Source organism: Ursus americanus, chromosome 1 (assembly GCF_024610735.1).
Source record: "Ursus americanus isolate L20-20 chromosome 1, mUrsAme1.1.p, whole genome shotgun sequence".
Taxonomy (NCBI): Eukaryota; Metazoa; Chordata; class Mammalia; order Carnivora; family Ursidae; genus Ursus; species Ursus americanus.
The window spans coordinates 107,068,855-107,083,572 of record NC_142127.1 but is presented as its reverse complement, the minus strand read 5'-3'; the positions used below and the strand labels follow the sequence as shown (position 1 = coordinate 107,083,572).

Genomic DNA, 14,718 nt, shown 5'->3' with positions numbered 1-14,718 from the left:
TGGGGACAGACGCAGGGAGGTAAAGTTTTGAGAACACGTATGTCTGAAAGTGCTTTATTACTACTCATGCGTCTGAGTGAAAGGTAGACACCGTTTTGCTCTGACTTCTGACTTTAGGATTATTGTTGAAGGCTTCAGACATTCTGATTCTTCAGCGTGTATGTGGCTGTTTCTTCTCTGAAGCTTAAAGGATTTTTCTCCCTGAAATTCAAAACACTCAGTGCAGCGATGTCCTTTGGAGGCTCTTTTCATCCATTGTCTTGCTTACTCTTGAGGCCCCTTTATTTGGAAACTCCTGTTTTTCAATGCTGGCCATTTTTCTTGATTTATTGCTTTTGATTTTTTTCCATTCACTTTCTCTTTGTAGAATTCAACTGTTGGACCTTCTGGATGGACACCCTGATTTTGCATACATTGTCCACTTCTTTCTGGAAGATGTTCTCACTTTTGTTCTGGCTGAGCTGTTGAGTTGTTCTGCATGTCCCTAAGAGTGTCCTTTTGCTTGCTCTGCTCCAGCCTTCTCACATCCTGGTTTTGTTTCATAGCTCTTGTGCCTTCCCTTATCTCTCTGAGGACGTCCCTGAGTTTTCAGGTTTTCTTTCCCTGAAGTCACCATTTGCTTCGGGCTACTTTTTGTTTGTTTGGGATTTTGGCTTTCATGTCAAAGCTTTTCTGTGCTAGCTGGTGATATTTTCCCACCTGCTCAAATGTCAGTAGTTGGGGCTTGCCAACTGTGGTGTTCACTGCAGATGTACCTGCCTGGGACATTTCCTAAGGCACCCTGTCAGCTTCTTTCTGTCTCTTCAGATTCTCTACAAAAATAGCTTCCAGCCTCTTGCCTGTGTCCAGGCTGCCAAGTGAGGGAGACGACTACAATCTTAGCAGTAACTAAGGACAGACTTACTCCTGTCTTCAGAGTGGTGTCTCACCCTCTGTTGTAATGGGTGTCCCCGGTCGGTCCAAAGATTCTGTTTCCCTTTGGAGGGGAAAAAAACACAGCCTTTGATCAGGGTGTGAAAGGCACAAAACAAGAAAAAGTCCTATTTAATAGTATTTTCTCCTGACTTTTCTTTCTGAGTGCCCACCAGCTGTGTTATTTTTAGCTTACAACATGAATTTCACCTAAATTTGTAATTCTTCTGTTCTTTGCTAGTCCTTTGTAGCCCAGGTGTGGATTTTGTTTTGTCTTACACGTGTGCTGAAATGCCCTAGTAGCAAAGAAGAGGTGAATAGGTCAGTCTTCATGGTCAAGAAATTTGGGGGCACCTGGGTGATTCAGTCAGTTAAGCGTCTACTTTCTGCTCAGGTCATGATCCCAGGGTCCTGGGATCAAGCCCCACATTGTCACGTACCCTGCTTGGCTGGGAGCCTACTTCTCCCTCTCCCTCTGCCCCCCCCCATAAATAAAATCTTTAAAAAGAAAAAAAATACCCTTGGAAAGACAGCCATGATTCATTTTAAATGGAATTAACGGTAGTAAGTGGTAAAACAATGCATATGACATGATCTTATTTTTACTTAAACCATGGACTAATATATCTAAGAAAAACCCTTGGATAAAACAATTTTGGAGATACTCCTTGGAGTATCTGAAGAATCAGAGGAGAGATTGCTAATTTTTATGTTGTTTCTGTTGTAGTTGTGTTTTCCAGTATTTTTATGCTGAAAGTCCTGTTCCTTGGTAGACCGCCACTGCAGCAGGCTTACTATAGTGTTAAAACCAGTATTCATGTAGCCTTCACAGCCGCTGCCCATCTCATCCCATGCTGTGTCATGGGTGGGGGTCTTCCCAGGAGGCTGAGCTGTGTGCCCTGAGGCCCCACCGCTGGGAGAGCAGGTCTCACCCGGAGCAAGGAAAGGCAGGAGCCAGTGTTTAGTTAGCAAGGGCCATTGAGCAATCAGTATGAATGTTTTACAGGTAAGCGTTTTCTGAAAACACTCTCAGGTTTTTCTTTTATTTGTATGAAGTGCTATCTTTAGATATTTCTGAAGGTGGACCTTGTGAGACATGCAGCGGTGTTTGTCCATTTGGGTAGTCCGCCAGGCGTTGGTTCATTCTGCCAGACTGGACAAAGGGTCGAGATGCTGGTACAGGTGAGAAGGTGGTCCTCGCTGGCCTGGGAGTCAGGAGACCTGGACTTCAGTTTGGGGCCTGTTCTTAATCAGCCTTGTGACTCAGGGTGTTTCTTGACCTGTAGGACTTTAGCTCCTTCCTTTGAAAGATAAGAAAGTTGAATCTCGGAGGTTTTGCTGTTGTTGTTTTTACTCCTCTGATAGCACAGAACACTTGGTCAACTCAGTTTATCTGAAATTAAGATTTCAAGTTTGGAAGGATGGTACTTGAAGCTGATAATCGCTCATGTAGCCTCCCATTTTGTGATCCATTTCAAGGATGCACAAGTGATATGAAAAGCTTTGCCTAGGGGCGCCTGGGTGGCTCAGTTGTTAAGTGTCTGCCTTCGGCTCAGGGCGTGATCCCGGGGTCCTGGGATTGAGCCCCACATCAGGCTCCTCTGCTGGGAGCCTGCTTCTTCCTCTCCCACTCCCCCTGCCTGTGTTTCTTCTCTCGCTGGCTGTCTCTCTGTCAAATAAATAAACAAAATCTTAAAAAAAAAATTTTTTTTTTGCCTAATAAAGCTATTTTTTAAAAAAATTATTTTTTTATTAGAGTGAGAGAGCACAAGGAGGGGAATGGCAGAAGGAGAGGGAGAAGCAGGCTCCCCACTGAGCAGGGAGCCCGACGTGGGACTTGATCCCAGGACCCTGGGATCATGACCTGAGCTAAAGGTAGACACTTAACTGGCTGAGCCACCCAGGCACCCCTGTCTAGTAAAGCTTTTATTCGTTGATTACCATGCAATAGGCACCATGCCTTTTATTTCCAGCAGTGGTTCAGCTAGGTGATTTTGGCCCCCAGAGAACATCTGGTGGCGTGTGGAGACGTTTTTGGTTGTCATGACTCAGGGGTGCTACTGGCATCTAATGGTTAGAGGCCAGAGGTGCTCTGTGTCCTCCAGTGCCCAGGACAGCCCACGACAAAGAATTGTCTGATTCAAAAAGTCAGCAGTGCTGAGGTTGATAAGCCCTGCTTTGCAGGGTCAGTCCTTAAAAGCGTTCTGGGATGTGGCTGTCACAGGCTCTATTTTTCAGTTGAGGAGAGTAAAGACTCGCTGGGTGAAGCTACTTGCAGGAGTGGCTGGTTTGGGGCTGTGCTTGCTGTGCTGGCGGAGTCCTCATGTCACAGATATCCAGGAGGGTGATGGTAATACAAAATCCTCATGGAGCCGCTGCTGTGCAGTCCCTGGTAAAGCCCTGCGTATAAGCTCACTTAATCCTTGCAGTGATACCACCCTTGATTTCAGTTCCGCCTTATGGTCAAGACCAAGCACAGTCAAGACCTGTAATGATTTCATCCTTATCTTTGTCTTTCGTTTTAGAAGTTTCACATGTTGACAGATTTACCTAATGTTTCATCTCTGCCTGTAGGGCTGATGTTAGGGTCAAGAAGGCAATATGTCCACACAGTCTTTACTGAGTTTTTCCAAGAGAGGGGCCAAGCAAACTTTAGGAGCAAGATAGATATTCTACTGAAATAAATAGTAAAATAAATACTAAAATTGTCCCGCATCTTTTAGAATTTTGAGTCTCTTTCCTTGGTTCAATCATCAAGTATTTATTTTTCACCAAGTACATATCCATCAGTAAATTTTGGGTAAGGAAGTGAACAAATTAAAGTCCCAGTCCTAAAGTCAACAAGCATGCAGGGCCCATCTCTGCAGTAACCTGCAAGACAGCTACTGTCAGTCCATCTCTGGTCACCCTAAGGGATTAGCTTTCTTCTCGGGACTCCTACTGGACTGACGTTTCCATCGTCCTATCACGACAACCCAGCACCACCATCTCCCTGATGTTATCTGATGGACCTGCAGGTCTCATGGAGTAAGACCTCTCTCGGTGTTACCTGCTCCCATCCCTGTCCGAATTCCAGGTTGAACCATTGGTAGGCTGTTGATTGTTTTGGACCCCTGTATCCAGCAGAGTAATGTGGTCATGGCAGGTGTCCTGTGTGTGTTTTGAGGGATTGTTGATTACTAAAATGGGAACATTCTGACTTTTGGTGAACTACAATGGGCTGCTGAATCCAGAACAGCTTTCTAGACTCGGGGATATGCTGCACATAGTAATAAGCCAGTCCCCGATGCTCAGGTCTCAATGAGTCGCTCTTGTGTTCTTCAACCATGGTTGAATTTATGGCCTCAGCCAACCAAGGAGCAACTTTTCTTCTGAGGTCTGGGTGTGCTTGGATTAACAGACTCTTCTGATCCAAGAGCATTCTGAGCACGTGCCTTCTGCAGAAGCACAGCACAGCATTTAGGGGCCAGCTGCTCCCTGGCCCAGAGTTCTGGCATAAAGCTGCCTCCTCGTGCTTGTCTTTTTTTTTTTTTTTTAATTTATTTATTTGACAGAGATAGAGACAGCAAGAGACAGAACACAAGCAGGGGGAGTGGGAGAGAAAGAAGCAGGCTCATAGCAGAGGAGCCTGATGTGGGGCTCGATCCCATAACACCGGGATCACGCCCTGAGCCGAAGGCAGACGCTTAACCGCTGTGCCACCCAGGCGCCCCTCGTGCTTACCTTCTATACTGCATCTCCTTTATCAGCATTCAGTCCTTTGTGTGACCTTCTGACATCTCGCCTTAGGTATGTGGTTTGAGCTGGGGACCACATTTATGAAGCAGAGCGATAATTCTTGGCTTTGCTGTGCTGGGCTAGAGGGGACCTCACGAATGCTATTCTGCTCTCTCAGCACTCACAAGCAGGGCACACTTGTCTTCCCAGCAGTAAGCTTCATGACACAGTGCAGGCTGGACAAGTGCTACGTTAGGCTCCTTTCTGGAGAGGGGAAATAACTTCAGCCAGGTGCATTCAGTGTGTATTATCCCCTCTGCTGCAGAAACTATTGTGCACTTCGAGGAAGTTCTACGGTATGAACTTGCTGGCGGTACTTGCTGGTGTTAGGCCTGCATGTCACCAGGCCTGGGTCACCACAGTTAAATAAACAGGGCTGGGAGGGAGGGCACTGTGAGCCAAATATCTTTTTGACTCTACTGAGGGTCAGGCACAGGGGGGCTTGGTAGCTGAGTTCCCCTGATCGCCTGGTTTGGAGGCATCCTGCAAACCTCTGCATGTGTGTGTGTTTCCTGGGGGAGGGAACACAGTCTTCTCGCAGGTGCCTTGATGGCAGCTACCTGCATGGCAACCGCTCCCAGCCTGCCAAGAGGTTTACATCTGGAGGCTCTGGAGAGAGCTGGACTCCAAAAGACGTTGCCACAACAGATAGCCTTAGGGGAAATGGCAGGGCTGGAGAGAACGTCCTTATCCCCGAAAGGACCAGACCCCTTGGAACAAGTAAAGGTACGAGGGAGAAAGGAAACAACGATAGAAGTGTAGAATTAGAAGAAATAATTTTGGAAAGGGGGTCGTGTGTTTGGCTTTGTTTTGCTGTTTTTAAAATGTGGTTGAGGTGAGTGACTTGTGGCAAAGTGTTTCTGCTTCTCAGGGCTCCTTCAATAGAAAATGCGTGGTTTCTGATGGCTCGTTACGTAGAGTTGAAGACTTTTGGCCCTCTCTTTAACTCTTTAGAAATTAAAAAAAAAAAAAAAGTGAAAATAAGAGGAAAGGATGGCCCTATGTGAACTTTCCCACCTTTCTGTTGCACCCTTCTGACAGTCGTGAACCGTGCTGCTTGATGGTGCTCTGTAACTTACAGAGCACCCTGGAGTGTGTCTGAGGGGGACTTTCAAGTTCACTTGTCTCTCAGTTTGTGTCCTTCCAGGTGGAGATAGTGCGCTAACTCCTGGACGCCGTGTATCAGGTGGTGACAAGTGTGGCCATTTGCCAGCTATTGTGGATAAATTCAAATGTATGTGTTGTTCCTCATTTCACTTTTATGTGATATACTTTCTAATTTTATTAGTACTTAACTCATTTGGAAATATCTTTCAAATGGAATTGTGAATTATATGTACCGTTTTGACTTTTTCTGGTAAGGAGAAGGTTAGCTAGGTGGTCCCGTAGTACTGGCTTAAAGCAGTGTGTGTGAGATCAGTTTGAAGAATACATTTTTTTTTTTTTTTTTGAAACAAGGCTTCTATTTTGATACATTTGCTTATGCTTGGAGCTGACTCGCCAGCCCATGAGACCAAAGTTCTGTGTGGCCTTTGTCGCCCGCCAGTGAGCTCAGCAGCGCTGCCAGGCTGCCTGTGCACAGAGCCCCTTGGCTCCCAGCGTTCAGTGTGGCAGTGTCTGGGACGTGCAGACAAGAGTCAGCTGCAGCAGGGTGACCCTGCTGTCAGGGTCCATCCTTAGTCTATACCGGTGCTGGAGATGATCACCATGTCCCCTTGAGATTGGTAGGTGCAATTCTTCTCTGAAAGATTGGGCAAACAGAGAAAAAGATGGTGTTACTCAGGGAGAGTCAACAGTTGATCTGTAAAAGCATGGATTGGTTCTGTGAAAGATCTTTGGCCTTTCCTTATGTAGGCCTCACCTTCTTGTCCTTGGTTGGCTGAGGCTTCGGGTTTCTTCCACTGCTGAGCATGCTACTGAGCTGGAGACAATGTGCGTAACAAACCTACAGCCCTTCCACTTCTTTCAAATGTGGACTTGGTTTCAGGTTGTGCTGGTAGTTTTAGGATAAATCAAGGAGGAAATGGCCTGTGAAGGACTCAGTGGTGACAGGTGGGTCTTTCTCTTCCATCGGATCTCACGGCAGTTGACTTATAATTAGGCGTCTGCTGTCAGTTGGGCATATGGCTTTATGGAAGGCTGTTTTCATTTTAGCCTATTTAGCACTGATTTGGTAGGCATTAAGAGGCTTCCTACAAGAATATTTTAATTCCAGAATGTACTTTTTGTCTGTCTTCTTGTGTCTTCACTGCATCCTGAAGTGGGGAGGGGGGTGCTTTCTGCTCTTTTAAGCCAGTGCTAGTTGACATGGTCACGCTCCTCACCCAGCCTAGATACTGCTCCCCTCGCCTTGGGTGGCATTCCTCTCACATGACATGGCTTGTCCTGTCTGCTAGTGTCTCTGGGTCTTGCTCAGAGAACAGTCTGTGATTGGGGTCACAATGCTGTTGGCTAGTCCAGATGGAGCATTCTGTGCTTTTCCCTTTTGGATGTGGTATCTGAAAAGCCTGAGGAGCACTGAGGGGCTCCAGCAGATCTGCCTTTTCCGGGGGGCAGCCAGTGTGGGGTCCACGCTGACCTTGCTGTTGTTGGGGACAAGCAGCTGTACACGTCTGAGGTTGTGCTGCCAGTGGCTTCCTTGACACTTCAGATGGTTTGAAAATCTAGTTTCATGAACTTTGAGAACATGATCATAACAGACTTCAGTAAGATTGAGGTAAAACTTTGTTATGCTACATAAAAAGTGAGTGAAATATGCATTGATCCTAAAAGATTAAACATATAATCATGTTTTGACTTTGAGTTTGAAGGATCAGTGCCATTTGCCACCCCTCTCCTATATTATATTGATACATTTGTTTCCAAAATCGGCATTTATTTAATCCTAAACAGGCTCCACGGTGAGCGTGGAGCCAGGTGTGGGGCTCAATCTCAGGACCCTAAGATCGTGACCCGAGCCAAAATCAACAGTCAGATGCTAAACCGACTGAGCCACCCAGGCACCCTGGCATTTATTTATTTATTTATTTATTTATTTATTTATTTATTTATTTATTTATTTATTTAAATTAAAAAGTACTACTGTCCTCGATTTAGTGTTTTTAACTATCTTACACTTATAGAGGAATTGCAAGTATGGTACAAAACACCTTTTCTGAACCATTTGAGAGTCAGTTGGGCATATGAAACCTTATCATCCTTGGATATTTTTATGTGTTTCCCCACAAACAAGATACTCTCCTCCTTAACCACAATACAACCATCAAAATCCGGAGGTTAATGAGAATACTTTGGTACCTTCAGACCCATTCACATTTCACCAGAAGGATCCAGTTCAGAATCTCGTGGAACATTTCATCAGCACGTCTCTGTAGTCTTCTTCAGACTGCAGCTGTTAGTCCATCTTACCTGGGCTTTCTTCATCTTGGCACTTTTAATGATTAGAGGAACTTATTTCGTAGACCTTCTCTCAGTGTTGGTTTGTCTGGTGTTTCCTTTTGATTAGCTTCAGGCTCTGCATCTTTGGCTGGAACAGCACAGAAGGAATGCCAGGTGTTCTCTGTGTTTCATAAGATGGCACACACGTTCAGTGTGTCCCCTCACTGGTGATGTTCACTTTGGTCACAGATTAAGGTGGTGTCTGCCAAACTTCTCCCCTGTAGAGTCTGTGTCATTTAAAGTATGTGGTGGTGGTGGGGGTATTTGTGAAACTAAATGTTTGTTCCTGTCAAACTTTGGTTTTTGTCACACACCTGTATCAACATAGGCTCACCACTTCCTGTTTTATTTGGTGCACCCTCCTCTGGCATCATCGTTTATTGTACTGTTCATAGTGACCAGTGAAAGCCCCCTTAAAGCTGGGTCCTATGTACTTCTGATGCATTCCCCCTTATTCACTTAGAACGTCTTGCTTTTTGGTACAGCAAGACACACTGGGCTTTTTGTATACTTTCCCTGTCCCTTGAAAGAGGCCTGGTTCCTTTAATGGCAGATGGTCCTAAGAGAAGCAGAGTCTGGACACCAGGTAGCTTGTTGTTGACGTGTTAACTGGCCCAGGCCCTCTCAGTGGATAGAGCCACGGAAAATGTGTATATTATGTGTGTATGTGTACATAATATGCATGTACACACAGGTGCATGTATGCACACACGTGTGTGTTTATAGCACAATCATCATGTCTGTTTTTATCTCTATTGAAAAACAAGAGTTTATTCCAGTACTTCCAATTCCAGTCAAGTATCTCGGTGTTCATTCCAATTTCTCCCTTTTAAGTTGGTAGCTGTCTTTCCAATAGTGATATGCCTTGATGCCAGTGTCCCTGCCAGTGTCCCCAGTATTTGCTTGTTTGAGTAGTCAACCCTGTGTGTTACCGGTGTCCTCTGCCCTCTTCATCTCACTCAGCCTCTACCGTTCCCACCGGTGGACATCCTCCCACTTCACCTGGGCTCTGATAAAACCAGTGATGTGGACATCCTCTAATATGGAAGCCCACATCCCATTTTTAAAAATCCAGTCCTGTACGCTATCTTTGTGCCCTCTCCAGGCTATTACCTGAACCATTGTTTCATTGTTTGTGACCGCACACCTCCTGTGGTAGGGACACGCCACGATATAGTTGCCGCTTGCTCACTGATGCACGCTTGTGTGCTTTCTAGTTGTTTGCCTCTGACAGTGCTGCCGTGACTTCTTTTATGTGTTAGACCTATGCCTTCTGCATTCTTCTGCAGCTACTTCTGGAGAGTAGCCTCTTTGACGTGTGATTGCCGAACAGGATTGTATGTCTGTTACTGGTGATGTGTTTTTAAATTGCCTTCTAAAGTTTTACACTTTAGAAGTTACTCTGAGATGTTTGCCAGACAGAGAAAAATTTTTATTTGTATCCTAATTTCTATGTTAGTCTACGCTTGTATAAAATTCTTAACCTCTTACAGGGTCAAATGAGTCAATACCTTCCTTCGTGGTGTCTACAGTCTGTATCCTCAGGAGGCTTTTGTAGTCCCAAATCACAGGTTTTTCTCCTCAATCTTCTAGCTCCTCAAGGCTTGATTTTTTACTTTCAGATCTTTAATCCAGCTGGAATTTATTTTAGAGTGTGGTGTGAGGCAGGGATCAAATTTTATACGTTTTCCAGAATGGAAATTTGTTATTGGCCCACTTCTGTTTTTTGCTCTCCTTCCTTACTAATTTGAAAGGGCACTTGTACCAAATGATACACTCCTAGATACTCATCAGTCTGTTTTGTTCATACTTTTTCCTCCTCTTAGTACCAAGTCTAGTTACATTGCTTTGTTAGTGTATTTTGCTAATTTTAGGTGAATCCAAACTCTCTTTTTTATAGGCCAAATAATCTAGGCAGATTTTATTTTTAGGTGAATGTGGGAAATTATTTTATCATTAAAAAACAAAACAAAACCCTTCTGGAATGTTGAATTAGTTTCTTAGGCCTGCCCTAATAAATGTACCTTCAAACAACAGAAATGTATTTCCTCACAGTTCTGGAGGCTAGGAATCTGGCAGGGCCACACACTCCCTCTGCGGGCTCTGGGAGAGAAACCGATCTTTGCCTCTTCTGGTTTTCGGTGGCTGCCCCCACCCTCCTTGGCTTGTAGCCACATCACGCCGAGCTCTGCCTCTATCTTCATACAGCTTTCTCCTCTGCGTGATGTCTCTTTACTGCCCATGTCTGTTTTGTAATACTGATGTACTGAACTTTCCTTCCATTTTCCTAGCTTTTCATTATAATAGAGGGACTTCTACGACAGATGGTCTTCTGCAAATAGTGGCATTTGTGTCTTTGCTTAATTATGTCCTCTTCAGTTGCATGTTTGACAGTCTGTGGCAATAGTGGACATCCTTGCCATTTTGTTACTTATTTTAAAGGATACTTTTAGCTTTACTCTATATAGGATATATTTTACTTTTTGGGAATATACTTCATGTAGCCATTTTCTTCTGTTCCTGATGTTAAATTCCATAGGAAGCAAGGACTGCATATTGACTTTTCTCATTCTTTTGGGTATTTTTTTTTTAAGATTTTATTTATTTGAGAGGGAGAGAGAGAACACAGAGGCAGAGGGAGAAGCAGTCTCCCCGCCAAGCAGGGAGCCTGACTTGGGGCTTGATCCCAGGACCCTGAGATCATGACCCGAGCTAAAGGCAGATGCCCAACCAACTGAGCCACCCAGGCGCCCCTCTTTTGGGTATTTTTAAAGGGCCCTCTATCAGTCATAGATATGTTTATTCTCCTATGAGCTATAAGTTTGAGAGGCATACATTTCTTAATATTGAATCCTTACTGCATCCCTAGAACAGACCCTACCTAGTCATAATGTCTTACTATATAAATTAAATGCTGGATTTATTGGTTTGGTGTTTTGTTTAAAATTTCCCGTGTTTGGGGTGCCTGGATGGCACAGTCAGTTAAGCATCTTGATGTCTTGATTTCTGCTGAGGTCATGACCTCAGGGTTGTGAGTTGGAGCCTGCACTGGGCTCTGTGCTGATTGTGGAGCCTGCTCAAGATTCTCTCCCTCTCCCTCTGCCCCTCCCTGCCCCACTCATGCACTTACATTCTCTCTCTCTCTCCAAACAAAGAAACTCCAAAACTTTCCATGTTTGTAACCTGGTTTGCCGCGAAGAATCTCTTCTCTGTAGCACCCACTCATTGTTTGGGGAAGCAAACTGCCTTGATTTGCCTCTGGGGGCCACCCTTTCCACCAGTACAAACTGTGTGTTTTGGATGAAATGGCCCAGCTGCATGGGTGGACCCTGATTGGCTATGGCTAATAGACATATCCTTTCTCCTTGGTCCCTTGACTACAGTTATTGGTCCCCTGATGGGCTTAGAACCCAATTAATGTCAGTGAGATACAAAAATAATTTGTGAGGGCCCCATGGGGCAAAGAAGCTCTTACTTCCTTGGGAGCTACCAGAGATACAATTACTGCCATTCCTAGCAGTTCTTATTTCAAAACCAAGCAAGGATAATATTGTATCATTGTGAGCTTGTCTTCTCTGTGTGTTCTTTTCTTTGTCAGACTGGAAGGTGTTAATTGCTCTTTAATTGCAATTTTCTTAGAAACTGATTTTGGCTTTGATTGAGTCAGCTATTTTTTTTGTTTTTGTTTTCAATCTCACCGTTTCTTATTATTAGTTTAAATTTATTTTTATTTTTTATTTTTTTAAAGTAATCTCCACTCTCAGCATGGAGCCCAACATGGGGCTTGAACTCAAGACCCTGAGATCTAGACCTGAGCTGAGATCAAGAATAGGACAATTAACCAGCTGAGCCACCCAGGTGCCCCTCACCAATTCTTTTGTTTATTACGTCTACTTTCTTTGATTTTCTCATTCCATTTGACTTGAATGCTTTAGCTCATTTATCTTCACTCTTCCTTATAATAAAACTTAGAAGTTTGATTCACCCTCTCAGTGCAGCTTTGGCAGCATCCTTACAGATTTTGATAAGGAGCTCTCTTTGATCCTTTTTTAAAAGCCTTTTATTAGGAAAATGTTCAAACGTACCCCAAAATAGAATACTGATGACTCACATACCTAAAAACCAGCTTTAACAGTTGCCACATTTTGCCATTTTGGTTTTGTCTTCCTCTGCCCTCCCCAAACTTTTTTAGTTTTGAGTATTTTATTTTAAGCAAATCTTAGATTACCTGTCACTTGTAAATACTTTAGCATGTATCTTTAGTGGAGGAGATCTTAAAGAAACCATACCTGACAGAATTAACTATATGTTGTTAATATTGTCCAATATCTGTTCTGTGTTTAGTTTTCTCCAAAGGTCATATAAGGTTTATTTGAATCAAAACCCAAAGAAGTTCTGTCCACGCTGCACTTGGTTGATGCCGCTTTTCTTTCTCCTCCTGCTCCCCCCCTTCTTCTTCTGAGAGCATGCACAAGCGGGCAGGGGGGCGGCAAAGGAAGAGGCGGAGGAAGAATGTTAAGCAGACTCTTCTGCTGAGCGCCCAGACCCATGTGACCCCCAACTCCACAAAGCAACTCGCAGCTCGGGGCACAATCTATCTCACAACCCTGAGATCATGACCTGAACTGAAATCAGGAGTTGGACGCTAACCCACTGAGCTACCTAGGCGCCCCCTCTTTTGTCTCTCTTAAAATTTGTAACAATTTTTTTCTTTTCTTTTTTTCTAACGCAATATATTTATGAAAGCTGCAGGGCCATTGGTGCTGTGTAATTCCCCACATTCTGGATTGGGTTGATTGTACTGTGGTATGTAGCATGTTTCTGTGATCTTCGTCGTTCCCATAAACTGGTAGCTGTGTCTAAATGCTTAATTGGTTCCAGGTTTCATGTTGTTGTTCTTTCAGGGCTGTGTGGGGTGGGAGGTGTAGCAGCGGTGTCAAGAGTGTATCCCTGATCGTGCTACGTACCGTACTGCAGTATTCCAGGAGGCATGATGTGTGGCTGTCATTTTGTTATGGTAACAGGGGTCAGAGGGCACGGTGTCGGCAAGCTGACCATCCCTTCTAGGAACTCTCTGTCTACCAGTCACCTAATGGGTCTCATAGCCATTTTGCTTGTGTCCGTTATTCCATGGGTGTCTTAGTGCCCTTTTGCTGCCGTAATAAGTTCTCGCAGACTTGGCCGAAGTCCGTCGCACTGGGGTGAGTGATGGTGTCGGCAGGGTCTGCTTCTGGAGGCTCTAGGAGAGGATCCCCTTCTTACCTTTGCCAGTTTCTTGAGGCTGCCTGCATTCCTTCTGACCCCTCCCTCCATCTTTAAAGTACACAATTTTAAGGATACTTGTGATTACATTTAGGTCCCACCTGTATAATCCAAGATAATCTCCCCACCTCAGTATTCTTTTTTTTTTTTTTTTAAAGATTTTATTTATTTATTCGACAGAGATAGAGACAGCCAGCGGGAGAGGGAACACAAGCAGGGGGAGTGGGAGAGGAAGAAGCAGGCTCCCAGCGGAAGAGCCTGACGTGGGGCTCGATCCCATAACGCCGGGATCACGCCCTGAGCCGAAGGCAGACGCTTAACCGCTGTGCCTCCCAGGCGCCCCCCACCTCAGTATTCTTAACTTAATTCCTCTGTAACATCCACAGGCTCCAGGAATAATGACCTGATTATCTTTGGGGACAGCGAGTTAGTGTACAATTGGCAATTGCAAAATGAATTTTCTGGTGTTTTGTTTTTTTTAAAGAGCACTATTGGGGAGGGGCAGAAGGAGAGGACATAGAATCTGAAGCAGACTCTGCGCTGAGTGCAAAGCCTGATGTGGGGCTTGATCCCATAACTGTGAGATCATGACCTGAGCCAAAACCAAGAGTCAGATGCTTGACTGACTGAGCCACGTGGGTGCCCAAGAATTTTCTATGTCTACATTTATTAGTTGGCATTCTCCTGTAAGGTTTCCCTTCTCAGTTCTGATTACACTGAAGTGAAGCTCCTCCTTTCCTTTATCATTGTCAAGAATGCATTGGGACTAGCAACTTCCAAAGTGACAATGCATTTTTTTTTGGCTTTTTTCTCCTAGTATTAGCAACTTATGGGTACGTATATAATTGTGTTTCAGCCCATTTAAGCCATTTTTTGAAGCTCATACTGTTTACCCAAGTTGGCTTCTGTGTTCTTTGGACATGACCCCATTAGTCTGTGACCCTTCTTTTCTTCCACAACAAGGTGTCCCACCTTGTCCATATTCTGCTCAACATCTGAGATCAGACATTTTTCTGAGGAACCCTGGTTCTTTTTAGTGGCGAATGGTGTTTGGAAGCCACAGTCCATGTGGTATGTAGGCACTGCAACTGTCGTGTTAAATGTAGAAATAAATCAGTTAATTATTTTACCAGCAAAAATGGATTTATTCAAGAGCAACAGAATTGCAATTCTGGACATGCAAGCTATGGCAAAATGGTAGGCAAGTCCAACAAAGAAGAGGAACTTTATTTTTTGAAGAAGAAGGAGGATGTTGGGAGAGGTTGTTTTGAAGGAATGTCCATTGGAGAGAAGCAGGAGTTCAAGATTCAGGATGTCAGTTCCTTATTG

At 44.4% G+C, this 14,718-nt stretch overlaps 1 protein-coding gene across 5 annotated transcripts in view; it reads left to right on the top strand.

Annotated features, from left to right (window-relative positions):
• Positions 1-14,718, top strand: part of HDLBP (high density lipoprotein binding protein) — a 71,377-nt gene that overhangs the window by 3,757 nt on the left and 52,902 nt on the right. The window contains exon 1 of one of the 5 annotated variants that reach the window (XM_087865113.1): positions 6,395-6,413. The exons of the other annotated variants lie outside the window; for them this stretch is intronic. The gene's annotated coding sequence lies outside the window, so the exon portion shown is untranslated. Of the gene's footprint in view, positions 1-6,394; positions 6,414-14,718 lie in introns of those variants that run through there. 5 annotated transcript variants of the gene reach the window in all.